Source organism: Bemisia tabaci, chromosome 3 (assembly GCF_918797505.1).
Source record: "Bemisia tabaci chromosome 3, PGI_BMITA_v3".
NCBI classification, from domain to species: Eukaryota; Metazoa; Arthropoda; class Insecta; order Hemiptera; family Aleyrodidae; genus Bemisia; species Bemisia tabaci.
The window spans coordinates 23207472-23215366 of record NC_092795.1 but is presented as its reverse complement, the minus strand read 5'-3'; positions in this window follow the sequence as shown (position 1 = coordinate 23215366).

Sequence of the window (7895 nt, the reverse complement as noted above, 5' to 3'; positions counted from 1 at the left end):
CACGCCACTGTTCAGTTTTGCAGGCACTTTCCGTCATAGGCGGTTCTAGACCTTCATGCTTGGGGTGCCCAGAGGTGGAAAATGTCGGAGACCGGTCCCGAGGGGGTCGGTCGCTTAGGGGAGGCTTAAGTTTCGGCCCTAAAGTTTTATCCCTTTCCTACCCTCCTTTTGCTTTTTCTCTCCTTCCTTTCTACTTAAATACCTATGAATTCAATGTAGAAAATTTTTAGCAAAACTTTCCATCAAAACTACAATCTTACCATAAAAAAACAGTAGAATCTTTGTAAAACACGGCTATCAATATTAATTCTGTTTAAAACATTTTCAAATAATTGCTGGGATTTTTTCTCAGTGTGAGCGAATACAGAATCTTTAAAAGCAGTTATTTCATGGTTCTGATAACCGTACTTAATTTTTGCTTGGGGGTGCCCGACACCCACTGGCACCCCTGTAGAACCGCCTATGCTTTCCGTGGACGTTTTTCCCGCAAAGTTCAAAGTTTCGGAAATTGTCTTCCGGAAGACGAGGACTCTAATCAGGGATCTGATCTCAATCATAAAGCAGCAGAACTTTCTCACACATCCATAAAAAAATGTTTGGTCTCTCTTCCGCTGACTCGCATATTTTAACGAGAGAGTAACAGTTGAATGGGAAAAATCGCGCGATACGACTATCCGAGAAGATAAAATTACATACCGACAATCTGAAGGAGAATCTCTTTTCGGCTAACTCAAAGATTTTAACGCAGGAGTAGAAAAGTTTGATGGGTCAAGACTCAAGAGCCGAGAGCGACACTGCCCCCAGCCCAGGGATCCGGAGCGAGCCGGAGCCAAAGCGGCTCCTTCTCGTTTTTCAGGCTCCAGCTCCGAGCCTGGAGCTTCTCGGACCCAATATTGGGCTCCAGGCTCCGGAGCTGGAGCTTCTTGATAGGGATGGTTGGCTCCGAGCTCCAGGGCGGAGTCAGTCAATTTTATTTAGCAGCTCCGGGCTCCGGATCCAGAGCCTCTTCAAAAAACTACAAGGCTCCGGGCTCCGGAGAGGAGCCAGTTGATTTGATTTTGCGGCTCCGGGCTCCGGAGCTGGAGCTTGCATATTTTTCTCATGAAGCTCCGGCTCCGGAGCCCGGAGCTTCATGAGAAAAATAGTTGGCTCCGGGCTCCGGAGCCGGAGCTTCATGAGAAAAATAGTTGGCTCCGGGCTCCGGAGCTGGAGCTTCTTGATAGGGATGGTTGGCTCCGAGCTCCAGGGCGGAGTCAGTCAATTTTATTTAGCAGCTCCGGGCTCCGGATCCAGAGCCTCTTCAAAAAACTACAAGGCTCCGGGCTCCGGAGAGGAGCCAGTTGATTTGATTTTGCGGCTCCGGGCTCCGGAGCTGGAGCTTGCATATTTTTCTCATGAAGCTCCGGGCTCCGGAGCTGGAGCTTGCATATTTTTCTCATGAAGCTCCGGCTCCGGAGCCCGGAGCTTCATGAGAAAAATAGTTGGCTCCGGGCTCCGGAGCCGGAGCTTCATGAGAAAAATAGTTGGCTCCGGGCTCCGGAGCCGGAGCTTCATGAGATAAATAGTTGGCTCCGGGCTCCGGAGCTGGAGCTTCTTGATAGGGATGGTTGGCTCCGAGCTCCAGGGCGGAGTCAGTCAATTTTATTTAGCAGCTCCAGGCTCCGGAGCCAGAGCCTCTTCAAAAAACTACAAGGCTCCGGGCTCCGGAGAGGAGCCAGTTGATTTGATTTTGCAGCTCCGGGCTCCGGAGCCGGAGCTTCATGAGAAAAATAGTTGGCTCCGGGCTCCGGAGCTGGAGCTTCTTGAAAAAATAAGTCGGCTCCGGAGCCCGGAGCCAATCCAAGGATTTTATTTTCGTAGCTCAGGGCGCCGGAGCCGGAGCTTCTTGGAAAATAGTAGGCTCCGGCCCCCTGAGCGTAGCCTTTAAATTTTATTTGGCAGCTTCGAGCACGGAGTTGGAGTTTTGTGACGAAAACATAGTTCAGTTTGTTCTGTGCTGATGCAAAGCCATAGGCGGCTCTACGGGGGTGCCAGTGGGTGCCGTGCACCCCCAAGCAAAAATTAAGTACGGTTACCGGAACCGTGAAAGAGGCTTTTGGGCAAGTAAAAACGTCGATAAAAAATCGTATTATGAAGCGCAAAAAATTGGCAACATTTTATTTTATGAATTTTTGAAATCTGCATGTATTCAATGATTAAGGGCAAGGAGTGATGGGAGGCAAGGGACCTCGTAAAATTGTAGTTTTGATCGAAAGTTTTGCTAAACATTTTTTACATTGAATTTACAGGCATTTAAGTAGAAAGGAAGGAGAAAAAAAGAGAAAGGAGGGTAGGAAAGGGATAAAACTTGAGGGCCGAAACTCAGGCCTCCCTGAGCGATCGTCCCCTTCGGGGTCGGTCTCCGACATTTTCCACCTCTGGGCACCTCCAAGCATGAAGGTCTGGAACCGCCTATGTGCAAAGTAATATTTCGAGAAATTGGTCGATTTTGTGTTTGTTCGTTTAGGCTGGTTTTGCAATGATAATGGAGAGAGGACATAATATCTATCTATATGTCGCAGGAAATTAGCAATCGCCGGCAATTTGCAAGCGGTTCACACGTTGTTTCCATAAATCGCAATGATGCGCATCGGCATAACGCAATTTTTGAGGGTTATGGTCTTCAAAAGTATGAGCTCGGCTCGAAGCGCCTTCATTTTTTGTGATACTCTACGTTTTGTCACGATGTTAGTTTAGTTGCCTGTCCGATCTCAATCCAACTAATGTCACAGAGTTCATTACACGCTCCTCTAAGTGTGCATATTCCTGCCATGTTTTTAAGGATGTAAAAGTGTCTATTCACATTACAGGCAACATAATCAGCACTTTAATCTCGTTCTTTCATTTTTGAATTTTATGATTTCCTATATTTATCCACCACCAGCTTGTAAATTGCCGGCGATTACGAATTGCCTGCGACTTATATAAGCTCTCCTCCTTTGCATATCTGGTAACGCTTATTGTTAGTTCCAGCGTTCTACCGGGCCGATTTTCATGATTTTTGCGGCTATCGATGGGAAATTATCTCTAAATGAGCCCGCTTTATTCAGATTTTGAAAATATGACCCAGGTTTTTTTTTTATATTTATTACGTGGTAAAGTTGCGAATTCTCCCATTTAAACAATTTAAATTTTCATGTTTTTTCACGGTTCATTTGAGCCTTCTACTAAGCCGATTTCCATGATTTTTGCGGCTATCGGCGGGTGATTATTTCGAGATGAGCCCGCTCTAATCAGATTTTGGAAATAGGACCCAGATTTTTTACAATCACGTTATAAAAGTGAGCGAATACGCAGAATGCTTCCCAACTGCTGCTATGCACCAAGGTCCACTCTACTACAGGTATGGACAAACGGGGCCACTATGGTCCGAATAGCCGGTTTAAGCGGCAATAAATCGAAAAAGTGAAGTTTGGAAAGAGTTAGATTTTAAGAGGTAGATCGATAGTACATACTGTAGAGAAGACTCCTGTAAAATTTCACTTCGATTAAAGCACTAATAAAGATGTGACAAGCCTGGGAGGTGCGGCGCGCGGAGCACTTTATGAGTGCGATTCCAGTTACCGAGCGGCAGTGCTGTGTTTAAGGGCTTGTTTTCGTCGTTTCACCGTACCTGAAAGTGTTTGGGCACTTGATTCACAAAATACAAGATAAGTTTAAGATGTTTCATGCTGAAACTGTTCTTTTTCATCTTATCTAATGTTCTAGATTAACCCTTAGACATAGTCACTTTTTTCAATAAAATCACAAAAGTAGGACCCAAAAAATATCCTTTGCACCTCTGAGCACCTCGTAATTTTACTCGGAAGTTATTGTCATGACTCTATACTACCTTTTAGTCTGAGTGGCAGATCAATCACACACAATCGCCTCAAGTTATTTCTCATGAAAAATGACGTTTTCGCGTTTCTTGTCACTTACTACAATTAGCTATCATATGCCATTGACGATGACTTTTATCATGTTCCATTGTCATATTCTAGCAAATCGAATGCATTAGAGCCTAAATCTGCCCAGGCAGAAATAGTACGAGTTGAGGGGTTGATCGGGACCAATTGAAACTTTGTGCTCAAGAACAGCAAAGAATCGCCTCGGGAGGCTACTTTGAGGCCCCGTAAAAGTTTTTTTTTTGACGTTTTAAGTGTTTCAAACATATGGACTGAGTTAAGCAGAAAGGAACCAACCCACATTTTGGAAAAAATTGAGTTATGAGTGGTTTCAAACTCTACCACTGCTCTACTATCTATCGCCAAAAATTCAAAGTTTTTGTTGGAGCAAATTTTGCAGAAATTGAATTTAAAGTTTATCTTTTACATTGAGTCTTATACAGGAGCTAAACTTTAAGCCTCTTTTTCTCGGTTCGATCCCGATGTGGGTTGGTTCCTTTCTGTTTAACTCCGTCCATATAATCTATCAGTGTAGATATATGTTAGCATAAGTTTAGCTTGGCAGACGAAAACAAGTCTAAACGGTTGATCGGTGGGACTTGAAAGTAAGGCTCCCGAGCAATGAAATTGTCTTAGAAAGCCACTTTGAGGTCCTGTAAACGTTTTTTTTTTTACGTTTACCCATGTTTCAAACAAATAATCTATCAAAATGGATATATTTAAGCTTAAGTTTCGCTTGGCAGACGAAAACAAGTTCAAACGGCTGATCGGTGGGACTTGAAAGTAGGCCTCTGGAGCCATGAAACGTAGAAGTATTATCCTGAGCTATCTTTTTCAAGTTCCCTTGATAGTAGTGTTTGACGAGGCTCTACTTTTAGCTTCTTATAGTCCATCCAATGTAAAATTAATTTTTAAACTTATATAAAAAAAAAAAAAAATTCTACCGAGAATCGAACCCGGGACATCAACAAAATACGTCAGATGCGTTGCCAACTGCTCCACCGCATCAGCTAGAATTGTTAGCCTCAATTTAAGGTTTCTGAACAAATTATTACCACAGTTATATAAAGTATAAAAATGTTAAAAATGGATTGTTCCTGAAGAATATTAGCATTTTTGCACTCAGCGACCCTAAAAACCCCTGTAAATTCATGTTGCGAGGTTTAAACATACGTATCTGATTTAATGCCGCTTAAACCGGCTATTCGGACCATAGTGGGTGTACAGAATTTGCGAATATACAGGATACAACTATTTCAACTTCTGAGCCGCTTAAATTGTATCTACAGAGTTGAGGTTGAACTTAATTCTTCGCACTCCTCCCGTTGTCATTTAATCAGATCTAATGACAAGATGGGGAAAGGGGGGGGGGGGTAGGGTGTGCCTTATTTTTGAGTTTTGCGAAAATCAAGTTGCTCATCCCATAAAAAGTTTCTATGTGATCTCTAAAAGAACCCCCTCAAAGGAAAATTTTTTAAAAAAATGTTTACCAGTGCCTCAAAGGGCCTAAATCCAAAATTAAAAAAAATTTGGCAACCGACGTATTAATTTGAGGTAAAATCGCATGTTGCGGTTCTTAGGGCGGAAATTTCGTCGGTTTTGGCAGGGACGAGTTCTATAGGACGCCGTTCTGTTGTTGGTGATTGCAGCGCATTCTCGCGTAGGATCCTAGTCAACTCAGAGGATCCTTCCCCCCGAACCTCGACTCATCCATCGCCCGCTCCAAAAGTGAGGTTAAGCGGAGATTGAAAAATTAACACATAAGGCGGCTGAATTCTTGAAAAATAAGTATATTTTTGGCGTTTTTCGACCCCTTTCGACAAGGCAGGGCCCGCCGCATGTAAAGCTACGGAACCTTAGGCGCGTCTAGACGCGGCGTCCAGACGCCGATAAATCTGTCTAATGATTTTGCGCGGGGACGGCACCTTAGCGGCGAAGAGACGCTGCGGAAAACGCCGATCGAGGACGCTCCGATCTGTCGCGAACAGATCGGAGCGAAGACGCCGAGAAATTCCGCTCAGTCCGCTGCCTTTCCTACCGATTTTTGAATGTGTTTAGTTCGACAAACCCACGAATCGATCACAAAGGCCGTGAATTGATCGACAAAAGCCGCGAATCGATCGAAAATTCCGTGAATCGATCGACAAGAGCCGTGGATCGACCGACCCACCCGTGAATCAATCGACAAAAGCCGTGGATAGATCGACAAACCTGTGAATCGATCGACAAACCTATGAGTCGATCGACAAACCTGCGAATCGATCGACAAACCTATGAGTCGATCGACAAACCTGTGAGTTGATCGACAAACCCGTGAATCGATCGACCAAGTTGTGAATCGATCGAATTACGTCGATTGGTTCACGTTTTGGTTTTTCGATCGATTCATGTCGATTGACTAGATACCGGTTTTCCTTTTAATTGTCAATCATTTCTCGTCTATCGATCCACATTTTTTGTCGATCGAATCGACACCCGTTTTTTAGTAATTTGTCCATCGATTGGTGTCGATCGATTCACGTTTTTATTTTTCGGTCGATTTTTGTCGATCGAATCCACACCCTCCTAAAAAAAAGCGCGTACAGCCATTTTCGCGGCCCAGAGCATACTGTCCGATCAACGAAAATTCGAGAAATTGACGGCGGACAGAGCGGAAAAAATCCACGGATTCCGCTCCTAAGGTGCCGTGCTCTAAAATGTGAGCGTCTTCTCGCCCTCGACTCGGTAGCAGCATTTTCCGCCGGCGTCCAGGACGCCGCGTCCAGACGCGCCTAAGGTTCCGTAGCTTAATAGTACGAGGAAAAATTCGATTTTTCGCAGTTATACGCGATCCTACGGATTTTAATGAAGTCCAACAACTGATAACAGCAGTGAGTTGCGAGGATCCTACGCGCGATAGCAGCACTAGTACCTGCTCACGAATTTTTACATTGACTCTTACGGGAGTCCAGGGTCCTATAGAACTGGTCCCTGGTTTTGGCGTATCTTCAAGCGTAAGGTCACAAACGGTCCAATGACGACGTGAGGCTATGGGCCAGCGCGGGCCAAGACGCAAGCTATAGGGTGGTCCAAGTTAACATGGGAATTTTTTTTTTTCCGCTTAATGAACCGAGGCGCCCCCTACATTAGATCTTTACCGTCAAAATATGATACCTGCCAAATATTTTCGTTCTCCGACAGTATTAACACGTGCCCGGTGCCGCCGTGAGGCTGAAAATCTCCAAAAAAATTACATTGACCTAAAGGGGGCGACAATGGGCCGATCCGCGGTATTTCGTTTTTCGGCTGTAAAATGCGCCAAAATACAAATACCTTCATCTTCACCCACGAAGGTACCTAAAGGCTTATTGTGAATGAGAAAATCACACATCTGACCCATGGTGAGGGGGGGAGAAAGGGGGGGGGGGGGTCACGAGAGCGGATTCATTGGCGCCGCGGTGCGCCGCGCAGGGCATCATGAGCTAAGGTGATCCACTCGGGGCAACTTCGGAAAATGGACCGTGATGCTTCCTAGATTTGTTTCATCCGATCCAAAAACGATGCACACCACGTATTTTACTCCCTGATAATATTAAGACCTGCAAACGTGTGACTGTTTTTTGAGAAAATTGAAGAAAATAGCAAAAAATAGTAAAAAAGACGATATTATGAAACTTCGCGACGTTGTACCTCTGGAAAACACCTCTAAATAATTTGTCGATCGAATCGATGTCGATAGATTCACGTCGATCGATTCACGTTTTTAATTTTTGATCGATTCATGTCGATCGAATCCATACCTACCCTCCGTATTGAGATTGATAGTCCAGGCAATCTAGCATAAAATTAGACCTTAGGTGGAAAAAAATCGGAAGCAAATTCCAACTAAAGGGCGTTAATGTACCCCAGTAGGAGTGTAGTTTCTGAAAATTCCCCAACTTTCCGACGTGCGGAAAGCCCTGAAAAATCAGGGAACTCCCTGAAAATTCG